Consider the following 22,988-nt stretch of genomic DNA (forward strand, 5'->3'; position numbering starts at 1 on the left):
GATAGATCTTCCATCCCTTGTTTCCCTTCACAATTACCCACAATAATTGGGTTGGGCCTGTCTGAAGCCTGGACCCAGGAACCCCATCCAGGTCTTACATGTGGGTTGCAGGAACCCAAGTACTCAGACCATCATCTGCTACCCACCAGATACATTAACAAGATCTCAATTCCATCCGCTTCAATAGGAGTTGCAGGCATTCTGAGTGGTGCTTTAACTTACTGAACCATGTGTAAAAGCATATAATTATATACACTGTTATTTTTAAGAGTATGGTATAAAATATGACATGTTGATTAAATGTTCAGGGTGAGACACATTCACAGTTTTTGGAACACAGCCCTTTTCCTTTTTAAAAAGCATATATTTATTTAATTTGAGAGTCAGAGTTATAGAGAAAGAGAGACATAGGGAGAAATATGTTCCTCCTACTGGCTCACTCCTCAGATGGCCACAATGGCCAGCACTGGGCCAGGCCAAAGCCAGGAGCCAGGAACTTCATCAGAGTCTCTCATGTGGGTGACAGGGGCTGGAACATATGGACCATCTTCTGCTGCTTTTCCCATGCCATTAGCAGGGAGCTGGATCAGAAGTGGAGCAACTGGGACAAGAACTGTTGCCCATAAGAGGTACTGGTATTATAGGCAGTAGCTTTATCTACTGTACCATAATGCCAGTTCTCCACAATCCTTTTCACCCACAGAATATTATGTGCAACAGATTTCAATCTTATGTTATATTGGGATGAGCGTATAATAGTTTGCTTTGTGTGTGCAATCTAAGTATAAACAGGGTGTAACTTCAGTTTCTTCCATTAGTGAGCTATTTCTACATATTAAGCTCTCTGGCTTTCATTTTTCCCTAAACTGTTTTTCTGTGCTGTATTTATTTTTAATTTAAATGCAATATAACTAAAACCTCCAAGGTGTAAAAAACATGAATGAATAAAACAGCAAAAACAGGACTCATTTTCTGGTGAAGGATTCGCTCATATTCCTTATTCACTGACTAGTACTCCTCCGTTTCAGTTTGTCCTTCCTTGGTGATTATATAAAGAATCATTTGATTATATAAGAGTATTTCAAAATGTTTGTGGAAAATGGAACTAAAATATAAGTTTAGTATAGTACCAAAATTATTGAAATATATACATAATTTTCTCATAATATGACTTGCCATAAAAATTTTCGAGACCGTTCATATATGTTTTTAAATTTACTTTTATTTATTTGAAAAATAGTGATGAAGACAGAGTGGGAGAGACCAAGAGACATCTCCTGCCTGCTGGTTCTATCCCAGATGGCTGGGGCAGAGCCAGGCTGAAGCCAGGAGCCTAAAATTTCCACCTAGGTCTCTTACATAGGTAGCAGAGTCCCAGTACTTGGACCATCATCAGCTGCTTTCCGAGATGGATTAACAGGGAGCTGGATCAAAAGTGGCAGTAAATATACAGAAAAGAAAATGAAGTAATGTAGTGCTTAATATCATAAAGCCATCTAAAAGAGTGAGTTAGATTATTTAATAACATGGAAATGCACAGGTGATATTAAGTGAACATTTCTGTAATTCTGTATGTTATAATCCTATTTTATAAAACATATCTATTCAGATGAAAAAAATTATAAGAACATATATGGAAATGCATTTAGTAAGTTTCTCTAAGTGGTGATTTTGTGGCTAATTCTCATTTCTCAATTTATTGTTTATATATATATATATATATATATAGTATATTTATTTATTTATTTGAAAGTCAGAGTTACACAGAGAGAAGGAGAGGCAGAGAGAGAGAGAGGTCTTCCATCTGATGGTTTACTTCCCAGATAGCCGCAATGGCCAGAGCTGCGCCAATCAGAAGCCAGGAGCCAGGAGCTTATTCCGGGTCTCCCAAGCAGGTGCAGGGGACCAAGGACTTGGGCCATCTTTTACTGCTTTCCCAGGCCATAGTAGAGAGCTGGATTGGAAGTGGAGCAGCTGGTTCTCAAACCGGCGCCCATATGGGATGCCAGCACTTCAGGCCAGGGCGTTAACCTGCAGCGCCACAGTTTCGGCCCCATCTTTTATACATTTTTAAAATATTTTGTGATTATGAAAATAAGTCTCATTCTCATAAAGTTAAGCAGTTATGCTTTGAAAATAGTAGCAACTTTTTTCTTTTAAAACACAAAGTAAATTCCAGAATTTGCAGATATCCATCACTGCATTGAGTAACTTTTGTTATTTTTCATTCCAAAAGAAACATTTGCAGAATGCTTCGTTTGAAATCCCAGCAACATTGAGCCTGAACACATTGAGCAATACTCTTCAGAAACATTTTTTTCTCCCATTCCAAGATGATTTTGAATTGTTTTTCTTTGGTAATTACACTTAGAACTTAGGCATCCAACAGTAACTGCCTCTACACACTTGATCTTAGCCAAAAGGCTGAGAAGCTATGGTAGTAACTGCCTCTAATTTTGTAGGTGATAATGATGATCATGTGTGATAAGCATGTGCCATAAGAATCTGTTTTAAAAATAGCAAAATTTTACAAATAGGAGACAGGGGCAGGTGTTCAGTGCAGTGGTTATGACTCTACTTGAGAGGAAGACATCCCATATCAGAGTGCCTATGTTCAAGTTCCAGCTCTACTCCCATTTCCAGCTTCTTTTTGGTATGTGCCCTGGGAAGCAATGGAAAGGGCTCAGATACTTTGGTCACTGCTAGCCACGTGGGTGATATGGATGGAGTTCCTAGCCTGGGCTTTGGTCCAGCCCATTGTTGATCACTACAAACATTTGACATATGAACCAATGGGTGAGATCTCTTGTCTCTCTGATTCTCTCTCTCCCGTCAGTACCTTTGAAATAAATAATTTACAAAATAAAAATAGAAGGTAAAATAAGAAAAAATGAAATTTTACTACTTATTGGATTAATATCTTTAAAATTGCTTAAAAATAGCATCATAAAAACTGACAAATAGGAAGAGATGGAGTTTAACCTAGTACCATAGATGAACTTTCATTGTGTAATGGGCAGTGGATGTAACACTGGAACTATTGTGCTTGTAACAGATTCATACTAATTTAAAAAATTATTAATTTATTATTATCTATATTATTATTATTTATTGGTTGGAGCTGCCCCAATTTGAAGCCAGGAGCCAGGAGCTTCTTCCGGGTCTCCCAAGTGGGTGCAGGGGCCCAAGGTTTTGAGCCATCTTCTATTGCTTTCCCAGGCCATAGCAGAGAGCTGGAATGGAAGTGGAGCAGCTGGGTCTTGAACCGCCATCTCATCCGGCCAGGGAATTAACCCACTGCGCCACAGTGCCGGTCCAGACTAATTTAAAAGAAATTTATCTCCTTGGTTATTTTAATCAAAATATCTACCTAAGTAGTAATCTATATAACATTACATAGCACTTGGCCAAAATTTGAAAAATATAGGCCAGAGCTTTAGAGCCAATTTGGTAAACAATTTTAAAGTGGATAACGTATCAATTGTATTGCATAGCCATCCAGTAATAGTTAATAATTAAGTCAACCACAATAATAGATCAGACCAGATATTCATTATATGACAGATAATTCAAATAAGACTACTGAAATACAAGTACTCAAAATCTGCTATTCATTTTTCCATGTGTCTTAATCTTGTCTATCTGCCTAGTCTGTAGTAGAAAGCTTTCAATTGTGTGTCATCTCAACAGTCATTCAAATGATCACATACCCTATTTTTCATTGTTACATAACTACAAAATGCACAGCCTAAATTGAAGAAACAATACTCCACAGATAGTGTATGTATTTTAAAATGATGTATAAAAGGAAAAAAAAAAAGATGTATAAAAGGGTACAGATATTTGCCTTAGTGGTTAAAATCCTTGAATCCTACATCAGAGTGCCTGGGTTCAACACTGGCCTCCAACTCCAGCTTCCTGCAAACGCACACTCTGGGATGCAGCAGTGATGGCACATGTAATTGGGGTTTTGCCATCCATGCAGACCTCCTGGATTAATTTCCTGGCTTCCAGCTTCAGTATAGGCTTAGATCTGGCCATCTTAGACTTGGGCCATCTTCTACTGCTTTCCCAGGCCATAGCAGTTAGCTGGATTGGAAGTAGAGCAGCTGAGACTAGAACTGGGCCCATATGGGATGCTGGCGCTTCAGGCAAGGGTGTTAACCCGCTGCGTCACAGCTCTGGCCCCTTATAGCATCTCTTAATAAAGAGTTCACTGAAGAAGCACATCCAGTCTCCCTGCTAAACTATGAGCTTCTGCTCTCATTTCTGTCTCCTGTGTCCACCACAATCCTAATCCCATGGTTAGTGAGATTATTTTCTCACCAGTGCCACAGGGTAGAGGAGAAAAATCTCAGTCTTCCGTGTTCCTATTCCATATAAACATCACTAATGGAGAAAGAAATGTTAGTGTAAATGTGGGGACAGCTATAATTTCTCGATTATTCTCTACTCTGTTATATACATCTACCAGAGTCCTAGTGAAATAAAACTGGAACTAATATGTTCCGGATATCCTTAAAAGTTCTAGACCAAGATAGGAAAACTACCCCTTACTGACAGTGGCACAGTCTATCTGTCTCACACAATTGCAAGTGCACTGTCATAAAGTCAGCAGACACATGCTTGTCCTTCTATACCTTCACCCAAGGAGAGTCTGATAACTAAGCAGATAGAAGTAGGAAGAGAGAATGGAGACACGGGATTGCAGCCTTTCTCAACACATGAAACCTGGAAGTGAAGCTGCCATCAGCAAAGCCTTCAAGGCACTTGCATAGTGACCTTAGAGCAATAAGAGCAGCCCTGTCTACCTCCAGCACCAGGTAGAAGTGGGCTTGGACATTACATCTCACAAAGAAAACATCAATACCTTCATTTCATATTGTGGTAAAAGTCACATATTAAAATTACTGTCGTTCACAGTATAGAGTTCAATGGGAATACATAGACAAATGATCTGTATAATAGATTTCTAGAACTTTTTTCATCTACCAAACTCTGTGCCTAATGAAAAATAAAGACCTCCTGCCATCCATAACCCCCTTTCTATTTTCAGTTTCTAGGACTTTTTTAAAATACTTCACAATATTGGAATCTTACAGTATTTTTGTTGGGTTATTTGCCTAGCATAATATTTTCAAAGTAAATTGATGTCAAAGGATTTTTTTTTTCTATTTCTTCATAATACTCCATAGACCAATTTAAAAATTTTCATCTGTTGTGTAACAGTTGTCTTTTTTCCAGACATTGACTATGGCCCAAGCACTTTGATCATCTTCTGCTGATTTCCCAGATGCATTAGCAGGGAACTGGATTGGAAGTGGAACAGCTAGGACTTGAACCAGTGCCCATATGGAATGCTGGCATCACAGGTGGAAGCTTTAACCACTACTGTCCACTATTATTGGCCCCCAGTTATTTTAGACATATAGTCAGAGGTGGAATTATTTTATCTTATAAACTCCACCAGAACACTTCGTACATGCCTTAATTTTTTTATTTGCACTGCTCAGCATGTAAGAGATAGGGCATCAGGAAGACATGTTCATGGTCGGGAATAGTGCATTTTAATAGGTCATTTAGTTATGAGTAACTAAATGGCATGGAGGCAGTTGGAAGTGCTACAAAGATACGAGTCTGGATTAAGAAAGATGTGGGATATAGAGATGCTGCTTTGGATGCTGTTTGAACAAATCCAATCTGAGAGGCTCACCCACGGATACCACATGACTCAATGTCTGCAAATCTTTGTTTTGGATGTGTCTAATAGGGCTCTCTCAAATGAAGTCACAGACGCATCCACAAAGGTCACTGATTTCTAAAACATCAGACATTCTAGGTCAGAGACCTCCCTGTCAGTGTGGGCAGGATTTTAGTAGATATGGTAGCACTGCGGAAGGTAGAGTCTGTACAGAAGTCTCACATGTGTCTGAGATTCCTAGCAGCCTTTTCTCTTGACTGGGACACTGCCTTTCGTACAGATTCACAGTAAAGGACACACTGTGATTACGAAAGCATTCCCATGGGCAGAAAAATCACATGAAGGGAGGTTTGAGTTCACCTGGTTATCTAATACAGCACTATTTCTGATTTCCTAAGAGAAAAATTTAAAATTTACTCTTGGGCTTTATTTCATAGCTAAAGTCTCATACTACCAATTTCCAATAGCTTTATAGACTCATTACCAAGCAATATCCATGATCTGCCACTTAGCAAGTATGAAAAGTAGGAAAATACTTCTGCCTGAACCTTAGATTCTTCATCTGTAAAATGATTTTATTTTAACCTTGTAGAGTTTCTAGGCTCAACAAACCCAAGTGGTAGATCCATTCTTCGTAACATATCAAATCACCTTTAAGCAGTATCTAGCATCATCCATGCCAGAACAAATCTAATATGGAATTGTGATAGCAGATGAGGTCTCTCCTCTCCTTATGGCTCAGTTATTTATTACAAGAAATCAAGACGAATGGGTTCATAGAACAAGCCAGTAGCTCCAGAACAGCTATAGTGAAGGAGAGTCCTAGCCTTATTATTCTTGTATTAGTGAACTGTCTTTCCCTCTTGGTTCTGTGGGACCTCAAAAGATCAGTCTTCATCTTCTCTCCGGGCTGTTCATCCTGACTCTCTGCTCACACAGTAACAGAAGTCTCTTGATAGCTTCAGATCTTTCCAGTCTTTTAAAAATGATCTCTGTACTCTACAGTTCACTCTACCTACTGTTGGATTTCTCTTTATAGCGCATTCAATTTGTTCTGATTTCTAACTTGATTAGGTACTTAATGCAAAGAAAACTTGGTTTATTTATGACATTAATGTAAGAAGAATTTTCTTTTTGGTGTTTTAAGACATTTCAAGTATATTTTATCAAAATTTTAATATACTTAAAAGAGGAAAAAAATAAGAAAATTATCACTGCTCTGCCAAACCTAAAGAAGTACAAGTGCCTTCCTGGTACTCACCTCATTTGCTGAAATAGCTTCCTCCTCCTTTCAGCCTTGAGCTTCCTCTCCCTTACTCAGTTCTATCTTCTGTGGCTTGCCATTTTCTTAAGCCTATTACAGTTATAAGCTTGATTCCTTCAACAGATTTCTTCCCTATCAAAACTGATCTAAGTGAGAAAAGGGCAAATGTTATACTCTTTCTGTACAAGACAGCTTTGCTAGAGCGCAGATTAAGTCAGTGTGAAGGTGGGAATTTGACTATTTCTGAATCCATCTGAGGCCCACTAAGCATCAGACAGACCTTAGGAAACTTGCCAAACTCAGATCCTTGAGTATGTCAAGTACAAAGATGCCAGCCAAGGGAAGAAACATGCCCATCTGCTGATCACAGATGACACTGTAGGAAAATTAACAAGTCTCTGTGCCCTAGTTATTCACTGCCAAGAACTGAGCTACCATCTGTGTTCCTCTACACTCTCATTCAGAGACATCCTGAGCAAGGAGGCAGAAAGCCTGAGGTATGTGTTGTCTGCATGAATCGTTAAACCCTCACCTCATAGATACCTTCACCCACATGCAGCGTGCTCTGTGACAGCAGGGGGACCTTTTCCTCTCCCATGTTCAAATGGCAGAAGACGTTGACTATTGCTACTTGTAAAGAACACGTTCATATTCCTATTTTACATATAAGAGAAAACTATTATTGTTTTATAGGTTAATTATCTTCAGTGTTCAGAGGTATTATTCACTACCTCCCTCTAAACCCAAATCTAAGACAATCTGACACATGTCACATAGGAACACTTGTCTCTAGATCCAGGAAATTACTTACTTTTTTTTTTCAGATTTAATTTTACTGGTTTGGAGTACTAATTTTATACACCCCATTGTCCTTTCTAGAATCCTTCATTCTCAGATCCTCTGCAGTCTGAGTTGTTCTCTTGTCCTCTGAGGACAACTGACCTCAGTGATTTTGAGTTTTCCATGCTGGTGATTCAAATAATATTGATCTACCACAAAGGTGGCCAGGGCCCAAGTACTCAGGCAATCTTCCACCATTTTGTTTCAGGCAAATAAGCAAGAATCCAAATACATGATTTTCCATGCTGGCATCCGATATTGGAGTGTTGTTTTGAAGTTTGCTCTGCATCCAATCCAGCTTTCTGCTGGTTTGAAAAACCATGTATTTGGATTTATGTCTTGGCAACTTTGGGACTAACTTCATGATTAGGCAAGTCCTATTGGAAGATTCAAAGATTTCCATTACGTGAAACTAACTCCAAATTTCCTTGTACACAAGGGTGGATATGCATCTTATGACCCCTGCAAGGCAGCAAAGATCATAAAATACACACAAAGGAGTATGAAAATTTGGTTGTTTCCATCTTTTATTCTCTTTAATCCCTGTCTTACAATAATAATCTTTTAAGAGCAGCAGTATCGTGCATTTCATATTAGTGGATGTGAGGCGTTTGTAAACTGTAGTTCTGCCTAATACACTGGCACTAAGTAAAGATACCTCATGCATAAATGATAGTAATAACAACTAAGATTAACTTCCCCCTTTGGTACTGAAGTGCCCAAAAGAAAAAACTAAACCTGTAGTCTGTATTAATTGTGACAGTGGTCATGAGATTTTACAAATATTTTCTTATTTAATTCTCACAGCAAGCCTGCTATTTAAATACTATTTACCTAATTCCAAATGTGACTAAATTATCTGGCTAAAATATTAAGTGGCAAGAATTGGTTCATGTTCCTAAACATCTTCATTTTCAGGGGTGCACAGCAGATGTGAACTTCAACTAGAATGTTACTTCCTAGCTTATTCACACAATTATTCCACAGGACTCATTTGTCTTGTCACAAGGAACTCCCTCTGCATTGGATCCACTTTCCATTCAGTAGCCTAGCATTTTCTCATTTTCACTGCACCAATCAAACCACTTATTCATTTGTACACATGTTCCCTAAGATTGCATATAGTCATTCACCACATCTATTGATTAAGAACCTGAACCTCAAGCTTCACATGTCTTCTTACCCCATGGCTGCATCTGACAGAATTTATCATTAAACTTTCAATTCTGGACTAATTAGATTCATCATTCTATAAATAATCTTATTTTAAAGATTTATGTATTTGAAAGTTAGAGTTACATAGAAGAAGAGACAGAATCAGAGGGAGGGAGGGAGAGAGAGATCTTTCATCAAATGGCCACAACATCCAGATCGAGCCCAGGCTGAAGCCAGGAGCCGGGAGCCAGGAGCTTCATCTGGGTCTCCCACCTGGGTGCAAGGGCTCAACAACTTGGGACATCTTTTGGGGCTTTCCCAGGTATATTAGCAGGGAGCCACATCAAAAGTGGAATAGCTGGGACTTGAACTGGCTACGAAATTAGATGTTGGTACTACAGGCAGCGGCTTTATCCACTATGCTACATCACTGGCCCCACGATTTATTATTTATTTAAAAGGCAGAGTTATAGAGAGAGGAGGTGGAACAGGAGGAGAGAGAGATAGAGATACAGAGAGAGAGAGAGAGAGAGAGCGCGTACTTCCATCCACTGGTTTTCTCTCCAAATGACCACAATGACCAGGGCTGGGCTAGGCCAAAGTTAGGAGCTCAGAGCTTCTTCTGGTCTCCCACATGTGTACGGGGCCAAGAACTTGGGGCATCTTCCACTGTTTTCCCAGACACATTAGCAGGGAGCTGGATTGGAATAGGAACAGCCAATCTCAAGCCTGCACTCACATGGATGCCAGCATCACAGGTGGAGGCTTAAACTGCTATGTCACAATGCTTGCCCCTATAAATAATCTTAATGCATATATGTGAATATTGTTATATTTAGAAAATTACTACATTGTTCCATGCTCCGTGAATATTTCAAGTCTTCTTGTATGCACTTCAGTTTGCTCATGCTGCTCCCAGAGTTGCATATTTTCTCTAGATATGAGAAGAATATCATTGGAATTTTGATAGGGATCTCATTGAATGTGTAAATTGCTTTGGGTAGTATCGACATTATGGTTATATTAATTCTTCCAATCAGCAAACATGGAAGATTTTTCCATTTTTTCTGTGTTTTTTTAATTTACTATTTTGTAATTTCATCATTGAGATCTTACATTTCCTTGGTTAAATGTCTTTTAAGATATTTAAGTTTTTTTGGTAACTATTTTGAATGGGACTGAACTTACACATTTTTTCTCAGCCATGGCATTGTCTGTATATACAAAGGCTATTGATTTTTGTATGTTGATTTTATATTCTACAACTTTACCAAACAACTCTTCTTTAAAGATTTATTTATTCATTTGAAAATCAGAGTTACTCACAGAGAGGAGGAGAGGCAGAGAGAGAGAGAGAAGGAGACGCAGAGAGAGAGAGAGAGAGACTGAGAGAGTCAGTCTTCCATCTGCTGGTTCACTCCTCCATTGGCTGCAATGGCTGGAGCTGTGCCAATCCTGAGCCAGGAGCTAGGAGCTTCTTCCGGGTCTCCCATGCAGGTACAGGGGCTCAAGGACTTGGACCATCTTCTACAGCTTTCCCAGGCCACAGCAGAGAGCTGGATTGGAAGTGGAGCAGCCAGTACTTGAACCAGCGTCCATATGGGATGCCAGCACAGCAGGTGGTGGCTTTACCTGCTATGCCAAAACACCGGCCCCTCAGATCTTTATTATTTATTCCCTGGTACTGTCCTTGCATTTGGCTCCTTTTGGTTTTTCTAGGTCCTTGAGATGAGTCCTTAGGTTGCTTATTTGGTATTTTTCTTCATTTAGATGTTTGGCCACTTAAAGCCATAGCTTTTAATTTCTACATTTCTACGATAATGATAGGGGCCTTCTGGTTGGCTGCAGGAAATACAAGCAGGAATGAGTATCCTGCATTGCTAGGATTATCATAGCAAAATACTGGTAGAATATGAGATTTCAGTCACAGCAATTTGTTTTTCGTAGTTCTAGAGATAGAAAATTTAAGAGCAAGGTGTTAACAGTTTTAGTTTGTCCTGAGGCCTCTCCCTCTGGGTACCATACACATCTTGCTGCATCCTCACATTGTGTTTCTTCTGTCCATGTGTATCCCTTCTTATAAAGGCATAGGTCAGTTTGCATCAGGGCTTCACACTAATTATATCATTTGATGTTAATTACCTGCTTAAAGGTCCTGTCTGCAAATGAAGTCCCATTGGTTTTCAGCAGTTCATCATGTAAGTTTTAGGGAGATAGCAGTTACCAGGGGCCTTAGTCTTGCTTGATAACCATTCTGAGGAAGTCTTGGTTTCTGAAGTGAGTTTTAAGATTCTTCACACTATCATTTTCAGTACTGTCAAAATTGGTGCATGCATGGGCACACACAAATACAAGGAAACACCTGTATACGCACTTAACTATCATGGAAATGATGATTGTAAACAGGTACAATCAATACAGTAATTCATAAGATAACAAACATTAAAACATGAGAAGTAGAAAAATGACAATGATTATGTATTATACAATATTTATAGCTTCTAAAATATAAACATTGAAATATGAGAAATAAAACAATGCAAAAACCATACCTATAATCCTACAGAACAGCTTGCTTGGGGCATGTTTTCCTAAAGCCTTGCAAACCGTAAATTACTCAAACTTGCACTTGGGAGTATATAGGCAAGTGACAAAAATGCATTTCCAAAAACATAAATCCAGCACCACTCTAGCAAAATTTTTAGTTACAGTTTTTGATTTTCTCAGCATTATCTCCTGAATTAACCACATGATGAATCATTGTGGATTTTCTGCTCTTTGACAAGCAATTATTGTACGTAAATTTTCAAATTTATCATCAGATGTGTTTTCTCAACACATACACTGATATTACCAGTGTAATGAATAAGAGGGTGACAGTTACAGGATTAACAATAAAATTTCTACTACAATAGCATAGGTATTTTTAAAAATATTTATTTACTTGATTTTTTAAAAAAGATTTTTATTTATTTGTTTGGGAGGTAGAATTATAGACAGAGGAAGAGTCAGGGAGAAAGATCTTCTATCCTCTGATTCACACTCCTCAAACGGCTGCAATGGCTGGAGCTGGGCCCATCTGAAGCCGGGAGCCAGGAGCTTCTTTTGGGTCTCCTACATGGCTCAAACCCTTGGACCATCTTCCACTGCTTTCCCAGGCCATAACAGAGAGCTGAATCAGGAGAGGAGCAGCTGGACTTGAACCAGTGCCCATATGGGATGCTGGCGTTGCAGGTGAAGGCTTAGCCCACTTCGTCACAGCACCAGCCCCCACAGATCTTGTTAATATCTTCTGACTTCCACCAAAGAACATAAATAAAAATGTGGGTCATTTATGGGAGATGTTTGGTTTAGCTTCAATTTTTAGCTAATGTGCCCTTACTGTGTGGTAATTAGAAACAATTGATTCTCAGAGCATATAAGCACTAATGAGACAGTGGGAAAGACAAAAGACCCCCGAGCCCCACCCAGTCATCAGTTCACTCCCCCAATAGCCTAGGTTTGGCCAAGCCAAAGACAGGAACACAGAACTCCATTTGAGTGTCCCATACGGGTGTTAGGGACCCAAACATTTGGACCATGCCATTCCAGGTGCATTATCAGGAAGCTGGATCAGAAAGCGGAGTGGCTGATATTGGAGCTTGTGCGCTGATATAGGATGCCAGCCCTGCAAGTCTTGTCTCAGCCTGCTTTGTATGAATCCCAGCCTTGATAACAATTATTTTAAAATAACACCAATAGAAAATTCTTATAAAGTCTTTATAAACAGTCCCAAAGACACAGCAAATAAATATTTACTGAAGAAATTTTAAAATATAAAAATATGGAGATTCAGTGCTATTTGAATCCAGACCTGATTCTTCTCTCCCCTCTCATGACTCAGTCAAATGGAAACCCCACATCATACAACTGCAACTGAGAACACAGGGCTCCCTCTCCTGCTGAGTGACAGCTGAAGATGACATCATCACTTTTTCTGCCTCAATTATCTGCTGCCAGAACTGTGTTCTGGGTGAGTGAAGCTGAGATATGGGGTCCAGACTCCACCTGAGTGATGGAAGTTCTATATTGGGCATGAGGACACTTGGATTCCATCTTCCACTACCAGCAGTGCCTATAGTTGGTAAATCTGTAGGAACAGCACATATGTGGTGGCTTTGGATTGGAACAGTTAGCGTTATTGAGGAGATATCCAGACAGTACTGAATTTCCTTTCATATATTCTTCTTTTTTTTTTTTTTTTTTTTTTGCCAGGCAGAGTTAGACAGTGAGAGAGACAGTGAGAGAGAGAGTTATAAACAGAGAGAGAGAGAAAGGTCTTCCTTCCATTGGTTCACTCCCCTAATGGCTGCTACAGCTGGCGCTGTGCCATTCCAAAGCCAGGAGCCGGGTACTTCCTCCCGGTCTCCCATGCGGGTACAGGGACCCAAGCACTTGGGCCATCCTCCGCTGCCCTCCCAGGCCATAGCAGAGAGCGGGACTGGAAGAGGAGCAACCGGGACTAGAACTCAGGGTGCTGGCGCTGCGGGCGGATGATTAACCAAGTGAGCCACGGCGCCAGCTTTAATTCCTAATTATTTAAGAGGCAGGGACAGCAGACAGGGCACTCTCATCTGCTGGCTCACTCTCCAAATGCTTGTAACATCAGGCTGAACTACATTAAAGCTGGGAGCTAGTGAGGGGCACTTGGCAACACAAGTGAAACCACTGATTTGAATGCTCATATTCCTTTTCAGAGCATCAGTTAGGTCTTGACTACTCTGCTTTCAATCCAGCTTCCTGCTAATGTGTCTAGACAGCTGATGATGGCCCACCTACGAGGGTTTGTGTCCTCTACTTGAGAGACCTGGATAGATTTCCTCAATCCTAGTTTTAGCCTGGCCCAGCTTTGGCTGTTGTAGGCATTTGGGGATAAGAACCACCAGTTGGAAGATATCTCTCTCTCTCTCTTCATTTCAAATAAATAAAATAATTTTTTAAGGTTAAATATTGGAAGCTGTGTATGCAATCTAGGTCTCCAACATAGCTCAGAGTGACTACTTGAGCCTCTGCCTTATGCTGATATGATCCCATGGTAGGCATATACAGGATGCTGGAATTGAAAGAGGAGAGGAGCTTGGACTCAAACTCACTCTGTGATGTGTTTGTTCCAAGCAGCAACTTAACCACCATTTCCAACTGCAGCATTTTTTAGGAGATAAGGATATTTGAAAAAATGATGATGGTGATGGTTTACAAGTAAGTGAAAACACTTTTTTTTTTTTTTAAGATGTATTTTAGTTGTTTGGAAGAGTAGGAGGGACACACACACACACACACACAGAGAGAGAGAGAGAGAGAGAAGAGAAAGAAAGAAAGAGAGATCTTCCATCCAGTGGTTCATTCCTCCAAATGACCACAACGACCAGAACTGAACCTATCCAAAGTCAGGAGCCAGGAGCTTCTTCTGGATCTCCCACATGGTTGCAGGGGCCCAAGGACTTTGGCCATCCTTTGCTGCTTTCCTAGGCAAATTAGCAGGGAGCTGGATCGGAAGTAGAGCAGCTGTGACTTGAACTGGTGCCCATATGGGATGCTGGTGCTTTAGGCTGGGGCTTTAACCCATTGCACCACAGTGCCGGACCCCAGTGAGAACACCCTTAATGGACAAATTGCTTGGTGAATTCTATTTGTATCTTAGTATTGTTATTTGAGAAAGTAATTGGGGCTGGCATTGTGGCATAGCAGGTAAAGCTTCTGCCTCCAGCCCAGGCATCCCATCTGGGTGCCAATTCTTGTCCCAGGTGTTCCACTTCTGATCCAGCTATCTGCTAATGTGCCTAGGAAATCAGTGGAGAATGACCCAAGTCCCTGGACCCCTGCACCTGTATGGGAGACCCAGGAGAAGCTCCTGGCTCCTGGCTTCAGTTTGGCACAGCCCATTTGCCATTGTGGCCATTTGAGGAGTGAAGCGGTAAATGGAAGATCTCTCCCTCTTTCTCTCAATCTTTCTTTCTGTCTCTCTCTCTCTCTCAATCTTTCTTTCTCTTCCCCTCTCCCTCCCCCTGTCTCCCTCTCCCCCTCTCTCCCTCTCTCCCTCTCCCCCTCTCTCTCAAACCCTGGCTTTCAAATAAATAAATAATTTTAAAAAGTTATATGAAAACTGATATGATAAAAGGGACTTACTTAATTATTTCATTTTTTTCACATAATAGTTTATATTTTAGTATCCTAAACCCCAGTCCACATAAAATGTGATTTTCCTCTGTAGGCCTACATTGTGTATTTATAGTAGAAATGGATACAAATGCTGGAGCAAGAGATGGCAGCATATAACTAGATGATAAACAGCATATAAACAGTGATTGTTACAGGGACAGGAACTGTGGGGAAAAGTTACTTTAATCTTATCTGTCATTTTTAGAATAGAATAGAATTATAAAATAATACAAACCAAAGCATGGTCAGACACAAGAGGTGTATGACTAAATGTTTTTATTAGTCAGAAAACACTAACCTTTGGGGTTACCATTGTGTACTGGGTTAGGCCACTGCTTGCAATGCTGTCATCCTATATTGATTTCTGGCTACTTTGCTGCCAATTCAGATTCTTGATAGTGTGTCTGGGAAGGGAGTGGAAAATGGCCCAAGTACTTGAGTCTCTTCCACACATGTAAGAGATTCAGATCGAATCACTAGTGGTTCTATCCTGGCCCAGAAATGGCTTTTGTAGCCAACTGGGAAGTGAACCATGAGAAGGAACATTTCTCCCTCTCTCTCTCTGACTCTTTGTTTTCTGTCGTGTTTATTTGTTACTATTTCAAAAACTATATCTTTAAAAAAAATGAAAACTAACCTCAGGTCATAATCCTTGAGGGAGTCTTAATTAGTCCCACACTCTGTTCATCACTCCCTTTGTCTTTTACCATTCTGCATTCAGTACAAATTAATTACCAAAGTCCTATCACTGACTCAGTGCTCAAAATTAAGAATACAATCATTAATGGAAGGCATACCAAAGAGAGAAAATGAGTTGCTTAAGATTAGCCAATTATCAGTCAGTGTGTTTTTGCCACTTTTTCTCTTCTCAGGAATCCTCATGGAGTCCACATCCAGGAACAGCTCCTGCTGGTAGAGATGTGTGATAACCAGGACTCACCAATTTGAACAGAGCAAATCACATCTTAGGCATAGAGAAAACCAGAAATAGTTTCTGGGCCAAGAATCTTTACCCTCCTAATACCCCTACTCAAGCCCACATCAATCTTGACCATCCCCACTTGGACAGAAGCAGCAACAGCAACGAGAGTTCTGTGATGTCCAGTGTTGACTTGCTTGTGAAGTTTGTATCAGAAACCAGCAAATGGATTAAAACTTCAGATCCAGCTATCAGAACTACAAGTGAAGATTTGTTAGGTTAGATAGGTGGACAGATGGATGTGTGGAGAGACGGGATTCAGGAATTATTAGTCAAGTAATTAATGGATTGGAACTTTCGTATTTTCACAAAGAATTTGAAATGCATCCACCTTAAGACCTACTATTTTATTCCAATATATTCACTAGAAGAATGAAGATACCAGTGAAATATCTCCAGATTCCCAGCAAAATCGTTGTGAGGTGTGTGTAAGATCTTTTACTATGGGATAATTGCATTTGTGGGGTTTTGTGATATCCCCTCAGGAAGTGAAGCTTCTGGTTCCTTCCTGTGTGTTGCCACCTGCCAAGTACCCTTGTTTGAGCTTATAGATATTTATACAAAGCTAGTTCCCAAGGGCAGTGGGGTTTATGATGGAAGTTAGGGTACTAACTTTTTTTTTTTATGTTGATAAACATGATTCATGTATGCAATGAAATATGCCCCTCTGGCCCAAACTCTCTAGTGCATCACGGTAGAGAAAGGAGTCCTAAAGTGCTGAGGACTTGAAGCAGTTATTGATTCTCCTGCCAGAGGATCAAGATTTCAGTGATGCTACCTCACCTCATCTATAAGCTTCCACTGATTGGTGGTATTGGAAGTTTTATATGAACTTTGAGAGGGAAGATGTGAATGAGTTGAGAGTAGACAAGGGCCTAGGAAACATTATATATTGAAAAATTCTTGATGGTGTGGCCTGTAGTGGAGGGATAACCTGTCACATTGAAAATCTGTCTACACTACTCCCTAACACAGGCCTATTACTATATTCTGTCCTCATTAGTTCCAGATTTGGAGCTCTCTGAAACCTAGTCTGCCATCACATTTTGTATCTGGAGTTAGTGCTGATGCTCCCTGTATCCTGATAGTTCTTTCTGGTAACTCAGGAATTGTCAGGATTTTTATACCAGATAAAAAAGATGCAAAAAAGTGTGAAGTATGTTTTGGGAGATAATCCTGTTCACAAGTGTCAAGTGATTAGTTTCAGTAGTATTCCTCACTTTACCACAGGTAACTGCAAACTGTTCACTTTTGAGATCCATTTAAGAAAGTGAAGCCAATATAGAGGAAACACTGTTTTAGAAGACTTTTCCTTGAACATGACTGTCATTTTTCCACCAGTAGTTTCTATGGATTGTGTGAATCCAACAGGTATTTCTTTTTAAAGATTTATTTTATTTATTTGAAGGACAGAGTTACAGAGAGAGGTGGAGACAGAAAGGTCTTCCATCCGCTGGTTCATTCCCCAAATGGCTGCAACACCCGGAGCAGCACCGATCTGAGGCCAGGAGCTTCTTCCGGGTCTCCCACGTGGGTGTAGGGGCCCAAGGAGTTGGGTTGTCTTCTACTGCTATCCCAGGCCATAGCAGAGAGCTGGATTGGAAGTGGAGCAGCTGGGACTCGAACCAGTGCCCATATGGGATACTGGCACTTCAGGCCAGGGCATTAACCCGCTGCGCCACAGCGCCGGCCCCTATCCAACAGGTTTATAGTGCAAGTTTTTCTCCATTCATGATAGTTATCCACTCTTTTTTTTTTTGACAGGCATAGTGGATAGCGAGAGAGAGAGAGAGACAGAGAGAAAGGTCTTCCTTTTGCCGTTGGTTCACCCTCCAATGGCCGCTGCGGCCGGCGCATCTCGCTGATCTGAAGCCAGGAGCCAGGCGCTTCTCCTGGTCTCCCATGCGGGTGCAGGGCCCAAGCACTTGGGCCATCCTCCACTGCCTTCCTGGGCCATAGCAGAGAGTTGGCCTGAAAGAGGGGCAACCGGGATAGAATCCGGCGCCCCAACCAGGCCTAGAACCCGGTGTGCCGGCGCCGCAAGGAGGAGGATTAGCCTGTTAAGCCACAGCGCCGGCCAGTTATCCACTCTTGATAATCCTAAATGCTGCGAAAATTTAGTATGAGGTCATTTTCAATTATTTAAAATGGAGATAAATCACATTTTACTGTCAATTACTTTGTTAAATATAAATAAAACACAATAGAGCACCACATATTTGTAAAAACATTAAAATACTCTTTTGGTCTTCAGGCAGTTTGTGTGGCAGCAGCCTTGCTGACATCCTTGCTGACATGGTTAGCATGAATCATGCTCATAGAAATGTCTGTATGTGATTGTGAAGTTCTCTTGGTTGGATTTGGCTTATAATTATTTCCTGCTCTCCAAGGTATATCAACGTTTAATATATAACAAATCAACAAAAACATGTAGCTTAAAAGTACAACTATTTTATTTGTAATTCTTTTTAAAAATTATTTACTTGAAAGATAGAATAAGAGAAGGAGAGAGAGAGAGAGAGAGAATGAATGAATGAATGAATGAATATTCTAACTGCTGGTTTACTCCCCCAGTGTCTTTAGCAGTCAGGACCATGTAAGACTAAAGCCAGTAGGTGAGAACTCCATTTGAGTATTGATCCATGATGCAGTGTCTCCCAGGTACTTTAGCAGGAAGTTGTATTTGAACTGGAATAGCCAGGAGACAAACTTGTGTCACAAGTAGCAGTTTAACCTGCTTACCACATGTCCATTCCTCCTGTGTTTAGTGGTTTGCTCCGGTTCTTTCCTAGTCTGTCTGTCTCCAACAGGCAAGTTACAGACTTCTTCACAAGATAGCTGTCTAATAAGGCAAACCCCAGTAGGCAAATACTTTTTAAAGTATATTGGTATCATATTCTTTGAAGATGGTATCATAGTCTTTCACTAAAGAATGTGAAATGGCAAAGTCAAGGATTACTGCGTTGAGTGATATTGTGAAGACTTGGATACAGGGAAGTGTCATTTGGAGTATTTACTGGAAAGGTGTACTACGATGAAGATAGGTTATACCCCCTTCTCCTATTGCAGAAGAATTCATATTGCAAGAAATATATGTTCTATAGATTTGTAGGTGTACAGCAAGAGGTGTTCCAGGGGAAACACTAAAATGGAGTACTGTGTGGTACATCTGTATCATTGAGAAAAGGTTAATACCACCCACGTAATTATCTTTAGTGTAGATTTTAGTGACATCATGGTGTTTCCACGGCATACTATAAGTCTTCAGTCATCCTTGAAATTAACAATTATTTCTTTACAGTAACTTTATTACAAAAAATTATCAAATAAATGAAATAAGTATTTCTATTAACCTAATTATAATTGCTTGTAATCACTGCTAATTAGTGTACTTGTTGGTGCTCTTTCAAGGAGATCTTTTGTGCTTCTTATGAGTAAAGCACTGTTCCTGCACAGGGCACCTGATTGTTTTTGTTTTCCCAGCTAAAGTGTCTCTTATTCCTTTCTATCATGATCTTGCTTTGCTATGTAGAATCTAGGAGCAAGTGAGACCAGTTCTCTCACAACTCCCTCCATTTTCATTTCTCCCTCCCTCCCACTTTCTTTTCTAGGTAATAATTTTAGAGTACTCTACGTGTTTTCAAGAGCAAAGAAATGAATACATCTCCAGTAAGTCTATTTATATTTTAGTGTATCTTATATTATATTTTCAGAGCCTTATGAAGATTTGATAATTAAAATGGAAAAGTAAATATAACTCAATATCAGAGAATATTTATTAACAAGATAGAGTTATGTTTATAAGACACTAGAGCCATCTAAGCTGTTTGCAGATTTGTTTCTGTTTTTTCTGATGACAAAACAAAAAGACATTAGTTATATAATTCAAATTGAAACTCGGTAGAAAATTTGTTAAATTTGTGGGATGTAGAGTCTGAAGCAGTTTTATTGATGCTATAGATGATATAATTGATAGTTATGTACTGAAAACCTAGAAATAAATACTCAAAATTTTGAACTGGAAAAAGCTACCCAGTGATAAAAACAAATAATTTAATAGGTGTTTTTTTTTTTTTTTAATTGCTAAAATAGTGTGGTCCTCAATAGCTTTTGGAAAGCTATACTGGATTCCTGGATTGGATCAAGAATGTGTGGAGGACAGAATCTTTCTCAGGTTCTTAAATAACTCATGATACATTCCTCTCTGCCAAACTATAGATCCAGGTCAACTGCAAACTCTTCAAAGTTATATATTCAGGTAAATAACTCCAATCTTTATTTGGAGTTTCATATACTCAAAATAGTCTCAATTCAATTCTTCTAATATTTATCAATAACATACTCAAAGCCAATGTTATTATCTGGTCTTTGTCTTACTTAAAATCTTTTGCTATATAGATAATGAGAGAGAGAGACTAAGACAAAAGAGGCAGAGCTGTTAACCACTGACTCAGTCCAAAGTGCCCAGAGCAACCAGGGCTTGGTAAGGCTGAAGCCAAGAGCCAGCAAGGAAATCCTGACCCTCCATATGGGTGGCAGAAGCCCAATTCCTTTACGCAGCACTATTGCCTCCCAGAATCTGCACTGGTGAGCAGTTGGAATCAGGAGCCAGTGTTGAGAATCAAATCAAGGAACTCTGATTTTGGATTGGGATATCATAACTGGCATCATAAACATTAGTCTAAACATCTACTCTGCTTCTTAATTGTTTTTGTCTGCCATATTTGAAAGCATTGTACATGATCCGCTTCTGAAGATTCTGTTTTTTTGTCTCCATGATGACATCACTGGTGGTTTCTTGCTTTTCTCCTTGAATTCTTCTGTTTTTTTCTCCATAACATCATTTATCCAAGGATTCTGTGTGCTCTCCCATTCATCCCACTCTCCAATGCTCTTTTTTTTTTTTTTTTTTTTTTTGACAGAGTGGACAGTGCCTCTGCGGCTGGCGCACCGCGCTGATCTGAAGGCAGGAGCCAGGTGCTTCTCCTGGTCTCCCAAGCACTTGGGCCATCCTCCACTGCACTCCTGGGCCACAGCAGAGAGCTGGCCTGGAAGAAGAGCAACCGGGACAGAATCCGGCGCCCCAACCGGGACTAGAACCCGGTGTGCCGGTGCTGCATGTGGAGGATTAGCCTATTGAGCCGCAGCGCCGGCCTTCCGATGCTCTTTTTAAAAAGATTTATGTATGCATATATGTATATATGCATTTCTGCATGTATTTGAAAGGCAGAGCAAAACAGAGAATGAGACAGAGAAGTATTCCATCTTCTACTTCACTCATCAAGTTGTGACAAAAACCATGTCTGGGTCAGACTAAAACCAGGAACCAGAAACTCCATCCTAGTATCTCATATGGGTGGCAGGAACCCAAGTACTTGGACCATCTTCTGCTGTTTTCCCAAGAACATTAGCAGGAAGCTGGATCAGAAGTAGAGCAACCGGGCCTGGTGCTGTGGAGTAGTAAGTTAAGCCACTGCCTGCAGTGCCGGCATCCCATATAGGTGCTGGTTCAAGTCCTGGCTTCTCCACTTCTGATCAAGCTCTTGGGTATTGCCTGGGAAAGCAGTAGAAGATGACCTAAGTCCTTGTAACCCTGCACCTACATGGGACACCTCGAAGAAGCTTCTGGCTCCTGGCTTCGGATTAGCCCCACTCTGGCTATTGCAGTCATTTGGGGAGTGAACCAGAAGATGAAAGACCTCTCTCTTTCTCTCTCTGCCTCTGTCTCTCTCTCTTTGTAACTCTGCCTTTCAAATAAATAAATAAACAGACAAACAAACAAACTAAAAAAAAAATAGCAGAGCAGCCAAAATGCAAAATGGCATCATGTTATGTAATGCTGTTCTCATAAGCAGTGACTTAACTTCCTGGCCGTCTTCTTTCGGCCAAAGTGTATCCTAGATGTGCTAAATGATGGCTGAAGTAGCTGAGTGCCTGCCAACCACATTGGAAACCCAGAATGAATTCTAGGCACCTGGATATTGTGGTCATTTGGGAAGCAAACTAGAAGATGGGAGAGCTCTCTCTGTTTGTTTCTCTATCTTGCAAATAAATGAAAATCAATAAAAGTTTTTAAAAATATACTTCTTGACTCGCCTGAAACACATATGGGGTGTGTGCTTTTGAGTCTCGACTCTGCTTCCAATTCCAGCTTTCTGCTAATGCAGACCTTAGTAGGCAGGAGGTGATGCTCAGGTACTTAGGTCCCTGCCATCCACATCGGAGATTAAATTCCAGGCATCTGGTTTCAGCCTGGCCCAGCCCTGGCTGTTGTGGACATTTGGGGAGTGAATAAGCTGATAGAAGTTTTATCTATTTCAGTCTTTCTTTCAAATAAAAGTAAGTAAATAACTAATTGATATTAAAATATTTTATAGTTTTTGCTTACTTACAGTATATAATGCTGTCTGTAATTTTACTAACACAAAATTTTATGTTTCTAACCCAAAGGTAATTTATAATATTTTAAACTCTTTTTTTAACTTTTATTTAATAAATATAAATTTCCAAAGTACAACTTTTGAATTATAACGGCTTTTTCCCCCATAACCTCCCTCCCACCCGCAACCGTCCCATCTCCCACTCCCTTTCCCATCCCATTTTTCATTATGATTCATTTTCAATTATCCTTATATATAGAAGATCAAATTAGTATATACTACATAAAGATTTCAACAGACTGCACCCACAAAGACACACAAAGTATAGAGCACTGTTTGAGTAGGAGTTTTACCGTTAATTCGCATGGTACAACATATTAAGGGCAGAGGTCCTATATGGGAGCAGGTGCACAGTGACTCCCATTGTTGATTTAACAATTGACACTCTTATTTATGGTGTCAGTAATCACC

General features: G+C 40.0%; 1 protein-coding gene across 19 annotated transcripts in view; it reads left to right on the forward strand.

The window, feature by feature from the left end:
• Nucleotides 1-22,988, forward strand: part of LOC133776546 (zinc finger protein 665-like) — a 111,935-nt gene that overhangs the window by 13,212 nt on the left and 75,735 nt on the right. For 8 of the 19 annotated variants that reach the window (XM_062215538.1, XM_062215540.1, XM_062215536.1 and 5 more), the window contains exons 3-6: nucleotides 12,844-12,972; nucleotides 16,031-16,559; nucleotides 19,749-19,806; nucleotides 20,230-20,395. The gene's annotated coding sequence lies outside the window, so the exon portion shown is untranslated. Of the gene's footprint in view, nucleotides 1-10,457; nucleotides 10,580-12,843; nucleotides 12,973-16,030; nucleotides 16,560-17,367; nucleotides 17,509-18,429; nucleotides 18,528-19,748; nucleotides 19,807-20,229; nucleotides 20,396-22,988 lie in introns of those variants that run through there. The other 11 variants (XM_062215532.1, XM_062215542.1, XM_062215535.1 and 8 more) reach the window with 8 other exon arrangements.

Source organism: Lepus europaeus, chromosome 18 (assembly GCF_033115175.1).
Source record: "Lepus europaeus isolate LE1 chromosome 18, mLepTim1.pri, whole genome shotgun sequence".
NCBI lineage: Eukaryota > Metazoa > Chordata > Mammalia > Lagomorpha > Leporidae > Lepus > Lepus europaeus.